This window comes from Triturus cristatus, chromosome 3_1 (assembly GCF_964204655.1).
Source record: "Triturus cristatus chromosome 3_1, aTriCri1.1, whole genome shotgun sequence".
NCBI lineage: Eukaryota > Metazoa > Chordata > Amphibia > Caudata > Salamandridae > Triturus > Triturus cristatus.
Genome location: NC_140583.1, coordinates 510,701,220 through 510,724,483, shown reverse-complemented (window position 1 = coordinate 510,724,483; position 23,264 = coordinate 510,701,220). Strand labels below are relative to the sequence as shown.

The following is a 23,264-nucleotide window of genomic DNA, read 5'->3' as shown; positions in this document are numbered from 1 at the left end:
CATCCACCTGAAATCGTATGTTATCAAATACCGCAGTGAGGGCAGTCTCCGTGCTGTGAGACCTTCTGAATCCATGTTGGGAGCCATCCAAGATTTGATGCTCCCTAAAGTAAACACTCAAGTGAAAATTCAAATGGGATTCTAAGATCTTCGCTGGGACCGGCAGAAGGGAAATGGGACGGACGTTTTTTAGATTAGACGGATCTAATGAGGGCTTTTTTAAAATTGGCCTAACCACTGCCGCCTTCCAGGTCAGAGGATATTGAGGATACCGTGGTAAAATGCGGAATGAGTGCCGCTTTAGCAATTTTAAGAACCTTTAAAGGGCAAGGATCCATGGGCGATCCTGACTTAACTCCTTCAAGGCGGTGCTCAACAGTTTCGGGTGTAAGCTTTGGAAAATCACACAGAGTAGAAGATGACGTATTACTGGAGCTATGCATAGGATAGATTTCAGGCAGGGCATCAGATGTCTGATTCAGATTTAAAATCTCCAACTGAGCATATTTATCAGATATCTTAGAGCAGAAAAAGGAAGCTAGACTGTCGCAAAGCTCCTGAGACGGCTCCACAGAGTCAGAAGCCGTGGGTGCGACAAGGGAATTATAGATGTTAAAGAGCTCCTTAGGCGATTTAAGTTCCTCTGAGACCTTTGAGTAGTACCTTCCCTTTTCCTCAATAATGGCTGCTCGATATGCCTTCAGGGATTGTTTGTGCAACTCTCTGCCCAAAGGAGCACGATCCCTGCGCAAGAGTCTTTCCTTCCTTCTGCACTCCTGTCTCAACTTACGCAATCGGTCAGAGAACCAGGGTGCAGAAGGCTTTTTTCTCGCCGAATAATAAGGTTAAATAATAACATACCAGATCTTTAAAAGAATTGACCATCAATATCTGACTATATTTACAGATTCGGGCACTTGTTTCCCAATTACAGCACCAGCTGTTCTTCCCTCTGGTGTTCATAGTGTGCGAACACAGGGCATTTGTGGTCGAATGGAGTGCTTCCTAACCCGGGATGCTACTCAGCCCTACCTGTAATTGGACCCTGCATGTGTTAACTGTGGGCTGGCCCATGAGTGAAAGCCTTTTCAACAGAGCAATGACTGGAGGGGATAGTACAAAACCTTCTTTCAGATTTTTATTGTACATTATTATTCACTATGGAAGGGTCTGGAAGGCAACTAAACCTGTCTTTGGGCCAGAACTAAAAATCAGAGACAGTGGCGGCTCGCAGAGGGAGTGCTGCGAGGCAGTGGGCAGGGTGGAGGGGTAGTGGACTCCAACTTATGGCGGATATGAGTTAAGTAAGTAAATAAATAAAACAATTTACATTGCGTGCGCTGCATCGCTAAATCGGCGATGCAGCGCACGCAATGTAAATTGTTTAATTTATTTATTTACTCACTTAACTCCATTACGCCATTACGCCATAAGTCGGAGTCTACTACCCCCCCCCCCCCACTCTGCCCCTCCCCCGCTCCGTCCCGCAGCACTCCCTCGGCGAACCGCCACTGATCAGAGACATTTTAAGCCATGGGCCAAGTAGGCAAAATTGCTTAGAGCCCCACCTACAAAGGACCCTCCTGCGAAAAGTGAACTTTCTCTCTCACCTCAATTTCTATATCTTCTCTTTGCCTACTGCAGAATCTCATTCTTTTCCCTGTGTAATCTTAAAGATATTTGTGGACTGCAGTATAGAAATTGCAACAGTTTTTGTGTGTCCCCATTTCTGAAACTCTGGCATCATGAAAGCTTGAATTAGCAGAAAATTGGATAATAAAATTCAAAGTTGCTCTGAAAAGGTTTTATTCGGTTAACAATTCAACTTTATAAGGAGCAGCAATATCCAAGGCCGCATTAAAACATTTATTCCCCCCCCACTTTAGTTATGCACCAGCTGATACTGTCCAGATGTAGTGGTTAGAGGAACTGGCAGCAATAGTGATGGGTCCTCTGGCAGTGGGTATATCACCGTTAGTGAGAGTGGACAATACTAGAAGCTGATGGAATTTAATAAACAGAACGTTAGACAGGACTCACCTGATGGTGAATGATGAGGTTTCCTTTCCAAAGTATTAGATTGTGAGATATGTATAACTAAACATTTTCCTCCCTGCCTCTTTCAAGTTGATTTTTACACTGCAATTGAAAGAGGAACAGTAGAAAAATGTCAAGAAATAAGATATATATTTCAATAAGTGATGAATTATGAGAAATTACCGCCTATAAAACTTATAGCTTTTCAGCCAATATTTAGGGAAACTGCATGAAATACAATGTTTTACTAGATTTGTAAACACTTCTTGGAAAGGATAAGCCCCAATAGCTTCTGTGTGCAACTTACGAACCTCTGGATTTTCACCCCATTTATGTAATCTTCACCATTTGCCAAGACGTTTTCTATATTTTCTCTGGTGAAAATCTCCCCAAGTCCTCTTAAAAATGTGGTCTCGCTCACGCAAACCATCATATTGGAGGCAAGTATTCAATTAGCTCCACTTTAAAGGTTCACCAGCCATCACTGCTTTCGAGACGGTCTGGTGCAAGCATCGAAGGCAGTAAGCAGTGCCCACTGTGCATTGGGCAGGGCAAGTGGTACAAGATGGATTCACCAGAGGTGGGCTTCACCTGCCTCCTAAAACAATTTTGGGCAGTGTCACTGATTTGTTCACAAATTACAACAAAAAATAAAACGATGGAAGGAATGCTTGAATGAATCTCAGCTACTGATGATCACTGTATTCCAGATCAACCGCACCACTCTAGATGGAGACCAGCCACCTACAAATCAGTCTTGGTTGCACTCTAATATAGCAAAACCAAAGGAAATGATGGACGGAGTGTTGAACATTGCAAGCACTCACCCCCAGTCAACTGATCTGGGTTTAATCCATCACCGTTCTTTAGCCCACTCTGCCACCCCAGTTCAGACATGGCCATATGCAAATCAGTCTGACCCTGTGCCTCATGGGAACAGTCCAGCCCGAACTGCCAAGCCATGTCTTCCCTGGACCGGAAACAAGCTTCCTAGGACCGGTTTCTGGCATTTAAGCCGTCTTCAGCCAGGCTTGCTTGAATCCAGTGGCAAAGTGAGCAAGGGACTCACGTCTGAGCATACCCTGCCAACTTATGGCGAACAAAGCAAAACCAAAGGAAATGATGGACGGAGTGTTGAACATTGCAAGCACTCACCCCCAGTCAACTGATCTGGGTTTAATCCATCACCGTTCTTTAGCCCACTCTGCCACCCCAGTTCAGACATGGCCATATGCAAATCAGTCTGACCCTGTGCCTCATGGGAACAGTCCAGCCCGAACTGCCAAGCCATGTCTTCCCTGGACCGGAAACAAGCTTCCTAGGACCGGTTTCTGGCATTTCAGCCGTCTTCAGCCAGGCTTGCTTGAATCCAGTGGCAAAGTGAGCAAGGGACTCACGTCTGAGCATACCCTGCCAACTTATGGCGAACAAAGCAAAACCAAAGGAAATGATGGACGGAGTGTTGAACATTGCAAGCACTCACCCCCAGTCAACTGATCTGGGTTTAATCCATCACCGTTCTTTAGCCCACTCTGCCACCCCAGTTCAGACATGGCCATATGCAAATCAGTCTGACCCTGTGCCTCATGGGAACAGTCCAGCCCGAACTGCCAAGCCATGTCTTCCCTGGACCGGAAACAAGCTTCCTAGGACCGGTTTCTGGCATTTCAGCCGTCTTCAGCCAGGCTTGCTTGAATCCAGTGGCAAAGTGAGCAAGGGACTCACGTCTGAGCATACCCTGCCAACTTATGGCGAACAAAGCAAAACCAAAGGAAATGATGGACGGAGTGTTGAACATTGCAAGCACTCACCCCCAGTCAACTGATCTGGGTTTAATCCATCACCGTTCTTTAGCCCACTCTGCCACCCCAGTTCAGACATGGCCATATGCAAATCAGTCTGACCCTGTGCCTCATGGGAACAGTCCAGCCCGAACTGCCAAGCCATGTCTTCCCTGGACCGGAAACAAGCTTCCTAGGACCGGTTTCTGGCATTTCAGCCGTCTTCAGCCAGGCTTGCTTGAATCCAGTGGCAAAGTGAGCAAGGGACTCACGTCTGAGCATACCCTGCCAACTTATGGCGAACAAAGCAAAACCAAAGGAAATGATGGACGGAGTGTTGAACATTGCAAGCACTCACCCCCAGTCAACTGATCTGGGTTTAATCCATCACCGTTCTTTAGCCCACTCTGCCACCCCAGTTCAGACATGGCCATATGCAAATCAGTCTGACCCTGTGCCTCATGGGAACAGTCCAGCCCGAACTGCCAAGCCATGTCTTCCCTGGACCGGAAACAAGCTTCCTAGGACCGGTTTCTGGCATTTCAGCCGTCTTCAGCCAGGCTTGCTTGAATCCAGTGGCAAAGTGAGCAAGGGACTCACGTCTGAGCATACCCTGCCAACTTATGGCGAACAAAGCAAAACCAAAGGAAATGATGGACGGAGTGTTGAACATTGCAAGCACTCACCCCCAGTCAACTGATCTGGGTTTAATCCATCACCGTTCTTTAGCCCACTCTGCCACCCCAGTTCAGACATGGCCATATGCAAATCAGTCTGACCCTGTACCTCATGGGAACAGTCCAGCCCGAACTGCCAAGCCATGTCTTCCCTGGACCGGAAACAAGCTTCCTAGGACCGGTTTCTGGCATTTCAGCCGTCTTCAGCCAGGCTTGCTTGAATCCAGTGGCAAAGTGAGCAAGGGACTCACGTCTGAGCATACCCTGCCAACTTATGGCGAACAAAGCAAAACCAAAGGAAATGATGGACGGAGTGTTGAACATTGCAAGCACTCACCCCCAGTCAACTGATCTGGGTTTAATCCATCACCGTTCTTTAGCCCACTCTGCCACCCCAGTTCAGACATGGCCATATGCAAATCAGTCTGACCCTGTGCCTCATGGGAACAGTCCAGCCCGAACTGCCAAGCCATGTCTTCCCTGGACCGGAAACAAGCTTCCTAGGACCGGTTTCTGGCATTTCAGCCGTCTTCAGCCAGGCTTGCTTGAATCCAGTGGCAAAGTGAGCAAGGGACTCACGTCTGAGCATACCCTGCCAACTTATGGCGAACAAAGCAAAACCAAAGGAAATGATGGACGGAGTGTTGAACATTGCAAGCACTCACCCCCAGTCAACTGATCTGGGTTTAATCCATCACCGTTCTTTAGCCCACTCTGCCACCCCAGTTCAGACATGGCCATATGCAAATCAGTCTGACCCTGTGCCTCATGGGAACAGTCCAGCCCGAACTGCCAAGCCATGTCTTCCCTGGACCGGAAACAAGCTTCCTAGGACCGGTTTCTGGCATTTCAGCCGTCTTCAGCCAGGCTTGCTTGAATCCAGTGGCAAAGTGAGCAAGGGACTCACGTCTGAGCATACCCTGCCAACTTATGGCGAACAAAGCAAAACCAAAGGAAATGATGGACGGAGTGTTGAACATTGCAAGCACTCACCCCCAGTCAACTGATCTGGGTTTAATCCATCACCGTTCTTTAGCCCACTCTGCCACCCCAGTTCAGACATGGCCATATGCAAATCAGTCTGACCCTGTGCCTCATGGGAACAGTCCAGCCCGAACTGCCAAGCCATGTCTTCCCTGGACCGGAAACAAGCTTCCTAGGACCGGTTTCTGGCATTTCAGCCGTCTTCAGCCAGGCTTGCTTGAATCCAGTGGCAAAGTGAGCAAGGGACTCACGTCTGAGCATACCCTGCCAACTTATGGCGAACAAAGCAAAACCAAAGGAAATGATGGACGGAGTGTTGAACATTGCAAGCACTCACCCCCAGTCAACTGATCTGGGTTTAATCCATCACCGTTCTTTAGCCCACTCTGCCACCCCAGTTCAGACATGGCCATATGCAAATCAGTCTGACCCTGTGCCTCATGGGAACAGTCCAGCCCGAACTGCCAAGCCATGTCTTCCCTGGACCGGAAACAAGCTTCCTAGGACCGGTTTCTGGCATTTCAGCCGTCTTCAGCCAGGCTTGCTTGAATCCAGTGGCAAAGTGAGCAAGGGACTCACGTCTGAGCATACCCTGCCAACTTATGGCGAACAAAGCAAAACCAAAGGAAATGATGGACGGAGTGTTGAACATTGCAAGCACTCACCCCCAGTCAACTGATCTGGGTTTAATCCATCACCGTTCTTTAGCCCACTCTGCCACCCCAGTTCAGACATGGCCATATGCAAATCAGTCTGACCCTGTGCCTCATGGGAACAGTCCAGCCCGAACTGCCAAGCCATGTCTTCCCTGGACCGGAAACAAGCTTCCTAGGACCTAGGTTATCGCCCTAACATTTTGCCTTCAGACCTTTTTTGCTGCCCTTAGGTCTGCTCAATCCTGACCAGTGCTTTCCCTAAAACTTGATAATATTGACTTATACCCGACTGGTATATTCAATTTACTTGTAAGTCCCTAGTAAAGTGGCACTACCTGAAATGAAATGTTACTGTTGGGCCTGAAGCACTGATTGTGCCATCCACTCAATTAGCCCTTTACACATGTACCAGGCCTGCTATTATAGAGACTGTGGGTGTAGTTTTAAACTGCTTATAGACCTGGCAAAATATACTTTTTGCCAGACTGAAAGGTTCCTTTATCATACATATAAGTCACCCCTAGGGTAGTCCCTGGGCAACCCAGAGGGCAGGTTGCAATGTATTTAAAATGTTGGACATGTACTTTAAAATTTTAAATGTCCTGGTAGTGAACAACTCTTAGCTTTGTTTTTCACCACTGTGAGGCCTACCTCTCCAATAGGATAACATTAGAGTTATCTCATTACATCTTGTAAGTGCAATTTTCAAATAGGACCAGATACACTTTTTCATGTTTGGTGTCTCTGGAATCACAATTTAAAACCCTAACTCATGGTGAAGTCGAATTTTATATTGCAGTTCTGAGAATGCCACATTTAGAAAGTTGCCATTTTCTTATATCAGCTATTTGGTGCTCGCAGCCTCTCTCTGGATCACATGACTGGGTGTAGCTTACAGTGGGCCTTGTGGATTCCTCCTAGACAGCAGTACACAATGAGGAGCTTAGGTGTGACTGTGTAGGCTATCACTGGCAGGATGGGAGGGAGGAACTCGATGCAACCCACTTATGCTTGAGTAGCCTGTGTCCTGTCTCCACACGAAGGGCTGCTTACCCCCTGTAGCTAGTCTGTAGCCAGGGCCAGAAAGTCAGGGCATCTGTGCTCTTCAAAGTCATGCTTCTAGAAGCTTCTCACCACTTCAAAGGCACAACTGTGTATAAAGACTGGACCTCAGGCACCACTCTGCTGGGCTGATGCTCTAAAGGAACTGATGCCCTGCTGTGCTGACCAACTGTCTGCTGCTCTCTTGCCTGGGGAAGTAGAACTGGAACTGCAACTTCATCTTGAACCCAGGACCCAAGAATGACTCCAAGGGCTAGCCTGCTAGACTTCTGATCAGAGCCTCAGGGACATATAAGGCTACCCAACCAGCTCTTGGACCCAGCTGCAATGAGTTCCGGACCATCAAGTGGTGCCTCTCGGGTCCTGGACCCTCACGATGGCTCACAGGTTCTTAAATCAAGCTTTTGGGCTCTTCGCAACCACAAACGAGCCTATTCAGACCAAGACCACACCGTTCGCACCAGACTCCAGAGCGACACTCCGCCAGCCCGTCTCTACACACTGCAGCTTTGACCACCTACGGTGGACCGACAACACATAGCTCCAGCCTGCCCATCCGTGATGTTGGGCCTGCTCCTCGCACCACACCAATAGCCTCCTGTGACACTCTCCTTACTCCCTGCGGCCCTCTCCAATGCGAACTGTACTCTTGGCACAAAACTTGAGAAGGTAAACTTTCAGCAGGACTAACCTGGAACTGTATCTGACCTGCGCTCTATCGCACTCATTCTGAACTTTTGACCTTGACCTGGTCCAATGTGACCAGATATCCGCAGTTGGTGCTTTTATGCTTTTTACGATCTATTTTGCACTTTATTCTTTACAATTAATATCTACAGTTCTACTGATTTAATTTTTTTCATTTTGGTCGTGTTTTATTTAGGAAGAGGTGTGGCACAGTGGCCAGGGCAGCTGACTCCAGAGCAGCAGCTCAGCCCAGCATCATGTGACTCTGGGCAATAGATATATAATCTTTCCAACGGCCCCAAGTGCCTTGAAACCCTTAAGGGGGGGATATGTTCATGCTTTACAAATGCAAAATATTTACTTTAAATAAAAATGAATTATTTATTACATTTTGTTTTATTTTTCTAACCTGGTGTGAGATATTTTTGTATGGCCGTTTGACTAATTTACTATTTGAATTGTTGCACGAATGCTTTATATATTGCCTCTAAGTTAAGCCTGAGTGCTCTGCGCCAAGCTACCAGGGAGTTGAGCACAGATTAATTTGGGATTTGCTTGTGCCTGACCCTTACAAGGATTGTGGTTGCTGCTTGACTAGGGCTCACACTCTACTCAATCAGTAACCCTATTTCTCACAAAAAGGTAAACTCTTCAGCGGGACAAACTGGTCCCTGTATCCGACCCCTGCTCTATCGTAGTCAGCCTAAACTTTTGACTTTACCCCGAACCAGATAACCGTGAGTCGCGTTTTGTGCCTTTTGCCACTATTTTCACCTAGAACTTTGAAAATTCATAGCTCCAGTTCTACTGATTAGATTTTTGTCATGATGGTGTCATTTTATTTATTAAAATTAATCCTATCTTTCTAAATTGGTTTGCGATTTTTTTTGTGTTGTGTTTTCGCTTTATTACTGTTTGAGTGCTGCATAAATACTATACACATTGCCTCTGAGTTAAGCCTGACTCCTTTGTGCCAAGCCATTTGAGGGTTAAGCATAGGTTTATTTAGTGACTTTTGAGGTTCTGCCAACAAGGATTGTGTTTATTATTTGAGTAGGACTTCCAACCCCTTCAACTAATAGCCCAATTAATTACAGAAACTGTGACTTATGATTCAATGTCATTAGTCAAAGGTGAATATTCATTGTACAAAAAGGCATGTAAAGAACCCATACAGAAACGTATATCTTGTATGTTGTACCACAAATTGTACAATTGTACAATTGTACAATACCCAGAATTATCAAGTAAGTAAAAGGCCTCCAAATGAATGCAGCCTCATGGTAACAGCGTCTGAGTCACCATAGCTGGGTATCTAAATCCATAGACTTCAGGTCACTTGACGATGCATTATTTCTCTCTCCAACACCATTCAGTTGCAAGAGTAAGCACTAGCCAACCATGAATCATAACTGCACAGGGCCAAGAGCAACGCACAATTGAGAACCACTGTATCAGCAACTTTATAAGACTTAAATTAATTCTCACAATGTTTAAAAAATACATTCACTCACATCAGAATATCTTCCCCTTTAGAGGTGCAAATGACCCAAAAAGTGGGTCTAGTATGGTTAAGCCTCAGTATTCATTTTTAGCAGAAACAAGCTCTGACCCTTAAACTGACAAGAACAACCACGGAGCTCATTAAAGCAAATACATGCTAGTTAAAGTGGAAGATGCTCGGGTTTTCACGAAGCATTATCAAAAATGAGGAAGTACAGGGAATGTCAGAACTTGCATAGTTTGGTAATCAAAGGCTATTAAACGAAGTAACACCCATGAAGGTCATTTAGCGGTTGCCAAGGATGGCAGCCCTGACATGCCCCTTGTTACCCCTGATACTGCCTTTGCAACTCCTGGCCTCAGAGGTAGCAAAATCAGTGCTAGGAACACAGTTTATTTATTTATTTAATGCATTTTTATATAGCACGGACTTTACCCAAAGGCGGCAGAGCGCTTCACAATAGAACCAAGTACGTTACATGAGTAGAATATTACATATTTACACGTTACAGAAACAAACGAGAAACAAAAAAAGGTCAAATAAAACAATAGATGGCAGTCACATAAAAAACACAATAGGATAAAGATTTTACATGCATAGATTAAATATTTACAATAATAAAGGAACTTCCTTGAGGGACATGAAAAGAGGTGAACTAGTTCTGGAAGTGTCTCTGGAAGAGAAGAGATTTGTGGGCGGTTTTGAAGGTACGGGTAGAGGTGGTGGTACGGAGTAGTGGAGGAAGCGAGTTCCAGATTCCCACCGCATTGCCTGAGAAGTATTGAGCCATCAATCTTTCCCCTTTGAAGGTGGGGGACTCAAGCAGTAAAATTTCTGCATTACAAGACGGTCTAGAGTCTCCAGATATTTTCAGTTTATTTTCCAGGTATCGAGGGAGGAAGTGGGCAAAGCTTTGTGGGTGATACAGTAAGTCTTAAAGATTGATCTTGCCTCGATGGGAAGCCATCGAAGAGAAGACAAAATGGGTGTGATGTGGTCATTTCTTTTGGCCCCAAATATAAAACGAGCCACTGAAGGGAGAACAGATTTAAGAGGGGAGAGGTGGGATTTGGGGAGGCCAGCAAGAAGAGAATTGCAATGGTCCAATCTAAAGAGAACCAGAGATTGTATCAAGGTTTTTGGGTCTTGCTCCGGAAAGAAACGTTGAATCCCCCAGAGAAGGCTCAGTTGGCATCGTGCATTCTTTGCAATGGTATTGATGTGAAAGAGAAGATTGAGCCTTTTGTCAAGTATAACACCAAGGGATTTTGCGGTGTCGACAACAATAGGTTTATTGTTGAGTAAATTCAGATGATCCATCCAAGATTGAACAGGAGGAGGAGAGAGTGAGGTAGAGAGGAGGAGGAATTCCATTTTGGAAGGGTTCAGAATGAGTTGATGAGCTAACATCAAGTTTTGAATAGAGTTGAGGATTGAGATGTTGTGTGCGGAAGACACCTTAAGGTAGATTTGAGTGTCATACGCATAGAGATGGTAAAGGATCCCAGATTTACTTAGGAGATTTCCCAATGGTTCCAAATAGAGATTGAACAAAGTGGGAGCAAGGATAGAACCTTGAGGGACGCCTTGACCTACCGCCAATGAAGACGAAAGACTATTCCTTATTTTGATCATTTGGGATCTGTCCGAGAGGAATGAGGCAAACCATTTAAGCACTGTGCCTTCCAAACCCATTCTCTGTTGAAGAGTGTTAAGGAGAGTGTTGTGATTAACAGTGTCAAAGGCTGCTGAGAGGTCTAGAAGAATCAGAAGACAAAACTCCCCATAATCAAGTATACGCAGCTCATCATCGGTCACTTGCAGCAGGGCTGTTTCAGTGCTGCAGTTTTAAATGAAACCAGACTGGAAATTGTCAAGAAGATTATTATCCTTAATATGTAGGGAAAGTTGTTTCACTACACATCTTTCTGTGATTTTCACAAGAAAAGGGAGGTTAGTGATGGGGCGGAAGTTGTTGAGGTCGTTCACATCAGCGGAGGGTTTTTTAAGAAGAGGGGTAACCTGTCCTGTTTTAAGGGCAACAGGAATGGAGCCTTGGCTGCGGAAGAGGTTAACCAGACAGGTCCGGTGGAAAAGAGTATGGGTGTAGAAATCAATGGCAATGTCACTTGGGATTGGGACAAAAGAATGATTAGAGGGTTTTATTTCGAGGATGCATTTGAGGAGGGCATCTTCAGAGATGACGTCAAAGTTCTGCCAGATAACTAAGGATTTGCGCTCTTCTAGGGGGGTAGGATGAATGACCTGATCCACCAGAGATATCACTTTTTCATCACAGAATATAGCGAATTCTGCTGCTTTCTTTGGCGAATCGTCAGGCTTGGTGGTTGGGGGAGGGCAGTTTGGATTTTTGATGGGGTCAAATCGTTTTTTGTTTCTGTTTTTGGCTGACTCGAGGAGGGTTTTGAAGTGTGATGCTTTTTCATGGAAGATGTGTTTGTGGTATTTTGATCTTGCTGAACGTAGAATAGAAAGATTCGTGGTGCATGGAGATTGTCTCCATTATTTCTCCAGGATTCTCAGGTTCTTCCTTTCTTCATAAAGGGATTTATTGAAGCAGGGTGCTGAAGGAATAGACCTTTTCCTTTTGCTTTGAAGTGGAGCGACATTATCAATTTCGACTGCAAGGACTGGGATGCATTGGGAAGTAAGATCTTTGACATCCAAGTTAGGGTCTAGCCTTGGAAGTGAAAGCTTAGCAGAATCACAATGAGTGCCAAGGTCAATGTTTTTCGTTTTACGGAACAAGGTAGTGGTCCTTTTAGGTTGGCGAAGAGTTATAGAGTGTGATAGGTGAAGAGAAAAGGGGGGAAATGATCAGCTCAGTCTACATGAATAGGGATAGCAATAGTAAGCAAGTCTACTTTAGATATAACAAGGTCCAGAATTGAGCCCTTAGAGTGCGTTGTTTCAGTGCAGTGTTGGATAAGATCATTTGCTGAGAGAAATGTGACAAGCTTATTGGCAGCAGAGTCTTCCAAAGAGCCCCAGTGATGATTGAAGTCTCCCAGGAAAATCTGTCTGTCACTTTGAGAGTATTGGTCGCTGATGAAGTCGGTGAGTTACTCCAAAAAGGAAGAGCAGTCACCAGGTGGGTGATAAATGGCATGAAATCTGAAGGGTGAGCAGTGTTGCACTTGAAGCTCCAGAGACAAACATTCGAATGTACGGAAGGAGCTGTAAGGAAAAGCCTTAAGTTGAAGGGAGTTTCTGAAGATGATTGCAACACCTCCCCCAACTTTGTCTGTTCTGTCATTTCTAAAGATAGAATAGTCGGTGGGTAACAGAAGATCAGACATAGTATGAGAGGTTCCGTTGAACCAGGTCTCAGTGAGGAAGAGAATGTCAAGATTGTGGAGAATGATGATGTCAGAAATTTCCAGTTTGTATTTAATTGCAGATCTGCAGATCTGCAGTTGTGGAGCAAGCAGCGCAACTCTGACGAGTCAGTCAGTCAGCTTGTCCTTATGGACGTCCGCTGGAGCTTGACTCTTTGTTTTTTGTTTTCTGACATGTTTTTAATTACGCTAATAGTGGATCATATTACATTTTTCACTATTAGTATAATAAAAATAGAGCACAATTAGCTGGAATATGACCTTCCTAGGCAGCTGTGGTGAGTAAAAAAAGCTTTTAAATGTATGTTGTGGGCATGATTGCGGGTGAGAGTGTGTTTACATGACAGAGAGTGTGAATTTGTGTTTAAGTCAACGTATGTGAGTGAAAGTGAAGGCCAAAGGGTGTGTGATGTCACTTCCGCTACCCGTGGCATTTTGTTGAACTGACGTCGATGGTAACTCCTTCTGGGAAATAATGGACGAGACCAATATCAATGAATGGTAAATGGATTAATTCCCTGGCAGAGGCATTTACAGGATTTATAGATTTAGGCAGATTACAGTTCAATTAAAGATGAGATTCAAGTGTTAGAAACAGAAGTGGCAACTAAAAATAAATCTTTAGTGCTGGATATATTTTCATCCTTATGTCGATGGTAGTCTATGCTACCCTTCTTGTAGCTGCTAAGAGTACCCATGTCACCTTCTGAAAGTTCAGGCTGTTTGGTCAAAAGCACTTTGCATGATTGAATTTTTGATCCCATTTATACTATGTTGAGAACAAAACTACAAAAATGCAACATGCTGTTGATTAAAGAAGCAATACTGGCTGAAGGTGGAGCACAAACTTGGGACACTTGTTAACTATGCTTACTATCAATAATAGTCAGATTATTATAGCTACTATTCTGGCATCATCGATGGAGAAAGTGTTGCGAGCAACTGACTGGCACTGCTGCGATACATGCATCTTTTCAATGTTTCTTTACACAAAAAGAGAAATTGAACACAGTAGGGAAGGTGGATACATTTTTAGCAGTGCTTGTATAAGCACTCACAGTGTACTTGTGTAAAAGAAGAAGATACCGCAGGATTTTCAAAGGGTGCGCCACCGGCACCAATCACGAGTTTCTGAATATTGGTGACAGACAGTCACTCTTTGTGTCTCCTTTGAGTGGCTGCTGCAGTGTTTACTGCACTTTGATACAGTGCAAACATTTCACCTAGTCATGACATCACATATGACAGCAGTGAAAAGTGAAGCTCCCTACCATCATCGCGGGTGAGGGAACTGCCCCCACAAGTGATAGGGGGGATATAAGGAGGGGTGTGGGGCAATGATGCAGAGGCTCAGGTGGCCTCCTCGCGACATTATAGAGCAGGCTCATGCAGTGGGTCTCCACTTTCCTGCTACATGGCTTAGCAGCAAGATGGAGTCCTGCACCCCCAGTCAAAGGCAGACATAAAGATGGAGATTGGCTGCCACTAAAAGTCAAGGGCCCCCTCTCTCACGGTGACACAAGGAGAACGAGGTAGGCCCAGAAAGGCAGCAGCTGCGGGGGTCCTGGTGGCCATACTGGCTTGCGGCTCTCCCTTTGGCCAGGGAGGGGCCCTGTGATACTAGTGGTACCATAAACACCCCTTAGAGCAGGGGGTCCTCTTTATGGATTCTGTCGACCTGGGGGTCGAAATGGGTACCAGTGAAGGTGCCTCCCACTACATCAGGGGTGGGTTACTGGTGCACAAGCAGAAGGGCACACCTCCTGGAGGAAGGGAACCAGCCATGTATTTATATAGCGCTTACTACCCATGATGAGGCATCAAATAAAGTAGTGTACAAAGGGAGCAGCGTAGGGATAAGCAGGTGATTCCATGCCTAAACAAAGAAGTGCAAGAGGAGCCCTCATAGGAGCTCTTCATCCACCAGTCCTGTCTGTGTTGCTGGAAGCAGTGTTGGCAAAGTTTGTAAACATCGTAACACTAACGTGCTCACAAATAAAGCAGTCTTTTTCACATCATCAGGTGTGGGACCAATGTATTCCTCTCCCAAGACTCTTCAAAGCAATAGGAAAAGGGAGAAAATGGAGAGAGTGAAAATACCAGCCAGAAAATATGAGCTTTGTGTCAAACACAATAGCTGGCATTCTCACAAAGAATCAAGGGTGAGGAAAAATCTGGAGCCATTCCAGTCCAACACCATCAAACCTTGCACCGCCCGCTCCCGCAGTTACCAGTGCTACCACCCTGGCAAATACAGAAGGCCTGCAGCTCCAGTGCTCCATGAGACTGCTTGATGGAGAAACCCACTGCAAGCCAGACCGGTCTATGGCACACAGAGTCTGTGATGTGCACAGACGCTTCCACAGTCAAGCGCCTTCACTACTCTGCTTCCCTGGACTGGTCATTTAATGCAAAATAGATCAAACAATTTGCTCTTTTCAGAAGGAATATAAAGTCCACATTTTTACAATGTGATTAATTGAATGGTGTCTGGAAAAACAACTTGACTAATAAAATGCTGTTAGATTCAACAGGTTTCTTCTGTTCTCTGAGAAGTTCTAAACGGTTCTACACGAAAGAATTGTATCTGTTTTTGGGGTAGTAGTGTCAGTTTGCGATTTGATTAGTGTCAATGTATGCCGTTACAATTTATCAGAATTGTGTTTAAACGTACAAAAATGGTGGAAAGAATTATCACCAAAGAAAAGACTCCAGGCACCAAAGTCTTAGGCCATGTACACAAGTAGCCTCAAGCACAACAATAGGACCACGTTTCTATGGATCGGGGTGGAACATGATGACAATATGCTAAAGGAACCTCCACGCGAGACTTGCAGTCACTGACTACCACCAGAACTTCACAGCAACCAGGAACAATAGATAAAACTGCAGGATAACTAAGAAGCTCACAAGGTAAAATATGTTTAACACAATCATAATTCGGGACACAGGGCCTAGCCTGGGATACCTTCATGGACAGTTAGGGGCAGAGAGTGATAGGCCGCGCCATAACGACAAGTGGGGAGGGTGTCAGGGCAGCAAGGTCAATGCATGTGAAGATGGTCAGGTTTGGGAACAGAGGGTGCTGAGACTGTTAAAGGTGAGGGGGCAGGCTCATGTGGAAGCCCACCCCATCGGAAGCCCAGCACAGGCCGAGGGGCACACTGCTGTGGACATTGCCTCTTAAAGGTGAGGGGGCAGGCTCATGTGGAAGCCCACCCCATCGGAAGCCCAGCACAGGCCGAGGGGCACACTGCTGTGGACATTGCCTCTTAAAGGTGAGGGGGCAGGCTCATGTGGAAGCCCACCCCATCGGAAGCCCAGCACAGGCCGAGGGGCACACTGCTGTGGACATTGCCTCTTAAAGGTGAGGGGGCAGGCTCATGTGGAAGCCCACCCCATCGGAAGCCCAGCACAGGCCGAGGGGCACACTGCTGTGGACATTGCCTCTTAAAGGTGAGGGGGCAGGCTCATGTGGAAGCCCACCCCATCGGAAGCCCAGCACAGGCCGGGGGGCGCACTGCTGTGGACATTGCCTCAGACGTCATAGGCCATGTTTGAAGCTCTGTTGTTGCTCTGCGCCTAGCTGCTATATTGAGTCGCTTTCCTCACCACCCTGCAGCCACTGGCATGTCATTCTCCATGAAGCCTTCACAGCCCCCGGCAAGGTCATGGCGGGTGTTGTGGTGCAGCTCATGCTTGTGTCTGTACGTGGACTATTTAGCTGCTGATACACCCACGCACACTCACAATTCAACGAATTAATACAAAACAATGACTGGACTGGACTACCTCACAGCCCTGTTCTGGTGTTATTGTTGCTGCTGTTATTTTTCATTAATACAAGACGCTGACAGGCATCAAAAGCTGTCACTAGTCCAGATCTGAAGATTAATTGGCTATTTCTTTATCGTAAGAAGTCACAACCGTTAGGACCTCAAACACTGTTTCTAAGCTGCAAAGTAAACATACATACCAGCATTGCAATGGCCTCTCAAGTAACTATATTTTTTCTGTCACGTTAACTGCGTAATGAATGATTTCATAACTTTGTTTGCATTTGTGAGTTTAGTCCTACGTCTGCTGTTGTATTTTCATTGCTGTGCACTCGTATTAATCGTACAGGTGTAACACAGGGCGTCTGCTTAGCAGTAACGCGACAGAAAAAAAGTGTAAAGCAAGCAAATACATAGTCTGCCTTGGCTGGGCATTGTTACGTCAAATCTCCGTTACAACTGCAGCATTGAAGGGAGTGGAAGATTTTGAACAATCCAAAGGATGGCACAACCAAAGAACCCAGGGTAGACTGCGCGGTCTTCATCGCAACCTGTTAAAAAAAAAGTCTCGCTCCAGCATCGAGCCGTGGCTGCCACGCCATCTAAATGCGACTACTCCCCGGGTTTGGGCAACCCGGGGAATGACCTTCACAGAGAGTCGCGATATCTCAATCTGAGCCTCCGAAATAAATAATTAAAATCAAGACCAGAGGAGCGAAAACATGTCAAAATATTAATGGTGTTGGGATTTGTGTAAACTACACTGCACTATCGACCTGCCTGTACCAGAAACCTCTTACTAATAAAATCCTCACATCTTACCTGAAAGGGTATAAAACTCCTGTTCACTGTCGCCGTCTCCTCTCTCGCTGACGTGATAGAACTTTGAAGGTTTCGCAGGTCACCCGGAATGAACCGGAGAGTTGTGTTACAGCCTGCAGCGGGCGAAACACCTGTGATCACGGCAGGTAGCAGAGCGCCTTTCATTCCTATTTCCTGGGAACTACTCAAGCAGTTCGCTCTTGGATTCGATACAAAAAAGGAAAATAAATACGAATCAGTTTCCAGCTAAACGGCGGGGTGGAACTATGACAGATCACTCGCTGTGCCTCAGTGGCCTCTGTGAAAGCGTATAATGGGAGGCACCCACTTGTGGCCATCGCCGGGCAGCGCGCGCACCTTGTGCTGCACTTGTTGACGACAAGGACCGTTTCGGCCTCCGTCCAATTCGCTCCAAGCCCCAAGCCCAGGATGGGCTCAGGAAGAGGGGCACCAGCATATTATTTTTCTCTTATCAGTCCCTATTTAGACACTTTCGTTGAAGCTGCCACCATTGTTCTTTTAAATATCTTTAGCACACCCATTTGTTTATCCAGGGAGGGATAATGTTGGCTCATTAGCAGTCCAATGCTCACATTTTGTCTTAGAAAAGTTGTCTGTGTCGTCTCACTCCTTGACCTGTATAACCCTTGGTTGCCTAGATGAAAAAAAAGGCAGAAATAGAATTTTATAGAGCTTACTAAATTTTGTTTTGCATTTTACTTGCATTTTAGAAGTCTGCCTGTTCATACTGTGACATATAATTAGGGCCACTTGAATTTTGTGTTTCTCTCGCTGCAGCATCCTACATTATCATGTATTTCCTAATTTGCAACATAATGCATGTTGACTTGGCCTTTTCTGCAGGAATATCCCCAAACGTTTTGCCTTTTTCCTCCTACGTTTTGCTGACTTCATTTCTGTTGGCTTTAGGATTCTTCACACTTTACCACTGTTAACCAGTGCTAAAGTGCTTGTGTTCTTTCCTTAAAACATGGTAACATTGGCTTATACCCAATTGGCAATTTCATTTACTTGCATGTCCCTAGTAAAATGGCTCTACCTGTGGCTCAGGGCCTGTACATTAAATGCTACTAGTGGGCTTGCAGCCCTGATTGTGCCACCTACTTAAGTGACACTTTAAACCTGTCTCAGGCCTGCAATTGCAGCCTGTGTGTGTATATAGTTTTAAACTGCCATTTTGACCCGGCAAAGTCATTCTTTTGCTAGGCACAAACCATCCTTTTTTTAGTTTAAAGGATTTTTTTAGCCAAAAAAATAAAACACAATACAATAATCAAAAGATATATTAGATAAGTATAGAATAATATTACTAAATCCTATGGGAGGGAAGGGAGAGGAAGACGAAAGGGAGAAAAGAGAGGGGGACCGAAAGATAGAAAAGGGGGGAAGAAATGTAAACTCCATGTTAAACCTTATAAGCAACAACAAAACAGTTATGCATAAAAATCCCTACTATATTAAAATAGTCTATAACCATTAGGATAAAAGTATTCAAAACAACAGTAGCTATTAAGTCAAGGAGGTTTGAACACTTCTCCAGTTAAACGGTTTTGTGAAGGTGCTATTTTAGCTGTTACATTTAAGAAATCAGTAACAGGTAACCAGAGTATGTCTCTCTTAATAGCAAGCGTGATTGGGTGTACATAGTCTCTATCTAATCTATGGTTGTAACAAACTCCATACCACCATGCCTGCAAGGATACAGCAGAGGTATCTTTTCATGACTTAGTGATTTGTTGAAATGCAACATCTATGAGTAAATCAATAATACGAAAATCCGCAGCATGAGAGGACCAGACTTCGGAAATGCTACCTAGAAAAATATGTGAAAGAGAGAAAGGAATATGGGTGTGGCAAATAGTATTGATTTGTTGCCACACTCTGGTCCAAAAGGTATGAATGACTGGACATTGAAATAACATATGTTTAAGATCGGCTGATGAGGCTTTACAAGACCAACAGGTCGAGTGGATGGTGGGATCAATATTATGTAGTTTAGCTGGAGTAATCAAAAACCTATTGTAAATAAAAAATAAAGTTTGAGTAGTATTTGCTGCTCTAGAAGACTTCTGTATTTTAGTCCAGATTTTATTCCATTTTGGAATAGGAAAAGATTCTCCCAAATCAGATTCCCAAATACATTCCACAGCTGATTTATAACGAGTAATGGGAATTATCCATTACATTTTTATGAATTTCACATGCGGACGGAGAGTTACAGAAAAACGATCTAGTGATAGAAGATGAAGAGGAAGGTTTATGATAAGAAACTGAAGAGTCATAAGAGACTTGAGCAACTGCAATTAAAGTCATATATTTGGATTGATATGAAGAGGGAAGGGAAAAACGGGATTGCGTTATTGAAAAGGGAATACATATAACATCCTGAAATAGCTGGTGAGTCCACTTAAGGCAGTAAGTTAACCAATCTTTCCAAAAAATAAACCTATTGTTAAGTTTGATATGTTTATTATACCAAATTGTACGATCATCTTGAGTTGATGAGAAAAGTAGTTGGAAGATTTTACGAGCATATTTAAGGACAGGAAGAGATAGTGATAAGGGAGCATGGGAAAGCGAAAGATATTCTTCAAAGGAAAAAGGATGAAAAAATAATTTTTCAATATCGACCCACAAAGGGTAAAAATTGGAATATTTTCCATTATCAGATAATTAAAAGGAATATTGTTTGAGAAAACATGAGGTGTGATAAGAATGAAAATCCGGAAAATTAACTCCACCCATGTTTTTAGGCTTTTTAAGTTTACAAAGAGACATTCTAGCCTTTTTATTATGCCATAAAAATTTCGAAAGAGTACTATAAGTGGTTTTATAAAAAGATTTAGGAATATTAATCGGAATGTTGGACAAATGAAACAATATTACTGGAACAAGTATCATTTTTATAGTGTCTAATCTACCCCACCAGGATAAAAATATGGGGTGCCAACGTGATGTGGAAGCAGTTAAAGTTGATTGTAAATCTTTTAGATTTAAAGCAACCGTATCTTTAATGGAAGGAGTGAACTATAGCCCAAGATATTTAATTTTAATTGGATTCCAATGAAAAGAAGAAGATAAAAAATCAGCATGAAAACAGAGTTTATTTAGTGAAAGAAATTCACATTTGTCAGCATGAGATTTGTAGCCTGAAAAAAGAGTAACATTATTCACCTTTGATAGAAAAGCTGGTAAGGAAGTTTGTGGGTTTGAAATAAATAATAAGATGTCATCTGCATATACTGAGAGTTTCAACTGATTTACACCATACGAGAATCCCATGATGTCTGCATTCAATCACATTTTTATTAAAAAAGGTTCTACGGCAAGGATAAATAAAAGAGGAGACAAGGGGCAAACTTGTCAAACTCCTATATGAAGAGGAAATGAAGGAGATACAAGTCCATTAGCTAGAATAAAAGATCTGCAAGAGGAATAAAGCAAAGAGACATAATTGATAAATTTAGGGCCAAAACCAATCCAAGTAAGTGTTGAGAAAATAAAAGGCCAACTGACTCGAACGCTTTTTCTGCGTCTAGTGAAATTGCTGCTAATGATTTTTTATAAGAGTTAGATTTACTTAAGACATTAAAAAACAATTGAGTATTATCAGACAAATGCCGACCCTTAATGAAGCCACATTTTTCTTTTCCAGTAATTTGGGGCAATATACAATCCAAACGAAGGGCAAGAACTTTTGCAAATATTTTATAATCTAAATTAATTAAAGAGATGGGTCTGTAGTTTTTACACAAAGGGTGATCTTTATTTTCTTTCGGGAGAAGACACATTAAAGCTTCCTGAAAGAATCCTTCTGATTTCTGAGCTGAGATAAAATATCAATATAATTGGTGTACTTTGGGAAGAAGTAGCTGGGAGAAATGTGCATAGAACTCGATGGTGAAACCATCAGGTCCTGGAGCTTTCCCTTTTTTAATAGATTGAACAGCAGTAAGAATGTCCTTGATTTGAATATCATCTTCTAAGGAAGAGAAATCCACATCAAGAGATGAAGTTGGAGGAATAGAGGATAATACTGAAGAATATCAGTCTTTTGAGGAGGAGATTCAGGAGTATAGAGGTTTTGATAAAAGTTTGTAAATTCCAAAAGAATATCCTCATTCTTATGAACTGTAATATTGGCCGAAGTTAAAATGTATTAAATTTTAGTGCGCTCTTTTTTAATCTTGAGATAGTTGGCAAGAAGTTTGCTTTATCTTGTGCACTATAATATTTAGCACTAGATTTAAGTAGATTTAGGTTAGTGGATTCAGCTGAAAGTTTATTCACAGTATATTTGGCCTTGATAAGTTCATTCAAATCAGATTTGGCCTTTGTAGAATAATAGGAACACTCCAATTGCTTAATATGTGAATTAGGCAAGTATATGGTCTGAGAGGAAGATCCCCGTTTCTGAGCTACAAATGAAATAATGAAGTCTCTAGATGCAGCTTTAAAAGTGTCCCAAAAATGTTGCGGAGAAGTATGAGGAAATTCATTTTCTATTAAAAAAAATGTGTCTGCAAATTTCTGAAAAGCAGGTGTAAATTTAGTGTCCAATAGACGGGAGTTATTAAATCTCCAGCTCCTAGTTCCTTCAATGGGAGGGAGTAAGTCTAGATCTAAGTAGACAGGTGCTTGATCAGAAATTAATATAGAGCCTATGTCAGAATGGGAAATAAGGGCTATGATATAAAGTAGGAAACATAACTACAAAAGATCAAGAAATGAGCAATAATGCAAAGGAAAAAGGGAGGCCAATTAGAGGAAAGGAAAAGGAAAGAGGAATAGGAGGAAGAATTTAAAATATGTATTTATGTATGAAGCAATAAAAAAGCGAATCAAATAAGAAATAAGTGATAGGAGAGATACTGTGAAAAAGGAGAGTACCAAGAGAAAATAAAAGAAAAACAAGAAAACATACCACAAACATATAATGAACATGGGGATGGTGGAGCCACATAAGGAAGACGGCACAATCAAGCAGGAAACTCCAGGACAGAGACGGGAAAGGGAGACGTCACCCAGGTGGGAAAAGGGGTCACATATCAGAAGACCACGAAAACCCGCACCTGACAGTAGAAAAGAAAGCGGTTATAAGAAGAAATATAAATAGAATGCAGATAATAATAAACAACAAGGGAATAATCAAATCATCGATGAACCAGGAACATTCATGGTTTCTTATCTGCAAGTATCCAAGAATTGTTGTAGGCGAGCAGGAAGTAGTGGTTTTATTGTTATAAGTCACCTTCATAAGGCAGGGATGGAACAGACCATATATAGCATTCAAACTGTGAAGAGCAGGTTTCATGTCTAAGAATTTTTTCCGTCGGTCTGCTGTCGCTTTGGCATAGTCTTGAGCGAAGAAGAGGTTGGATCCTTGAAATTTTTCCATTATGTTTGGCAGCTTGTAAAACCTTAAGCAAATTGGTGTATTTCCAAAAATATAAAATAACGCCTCTTGGATTGGTTGAGGAAGATGATGATCGTGGGTTTTGTCCCAAACAATGAACTCATTGAATATTCAATTTTGGAGTCTCTGGAAAACCCAGAAGCTGTGGTAGAAAGGACTGAAAAAAGGAAAAAAGGATCTGACCCTTCAAGATTTTCCGCAAGGCCATAAATGCGTAAATTGTTACGCCTGTTACGATTTTCCAAATTTTCCACTTGTTGTTTAAGATGTGAAATCTCCAGATGTAAAGAAGGCACTTGGTTGGTAACAGCTTGAACGGAGTCCACTCGTCGTTCCAGGTGATTATTATTTTATTCTAAATGTGACTATATTTATCCTCGAGACTTTGGAGACAGATATTTGTCTCCTCCATGTAAGGTTTAAGAGCACGTATTTCTTCCAGAATTAATTCCATAGATATTGATGTTGGAGAGCTGGAAGGA

The 23,264-nt window shown here is 43.5% G+C and overlaps 1 protein-coding gene across 3 annotated transcripts in view; it reads right to left on the bottom strand.

Annotated features, from left to right (window-relative positions):
* LOC146860504 (aminopeptidase Ey-like) overlaps nucleotides 1–23,264 on the bottom strand; it is a 724,459-nt gene that overhangs the window by 590,039 nt on the left and 111,156 nt on the right. Inside the window, exon 1 of one of the 3 annotated variants that reach the window (XM_085644416.1) lies at nucleotides 17,346–17,621. The exons of the other annotated variants lie outside the window; for them this stretch is intronic. The gene's annotated coding sequence lies outside the window, so the exon portion shown is untranslated. Of the gene's footprint in view, nucleotides 1–17,345; nucleotides 17,622–23,264 lie in introns of those variants that run through there. 3 annotated transcript variants of the gene reach the window in all.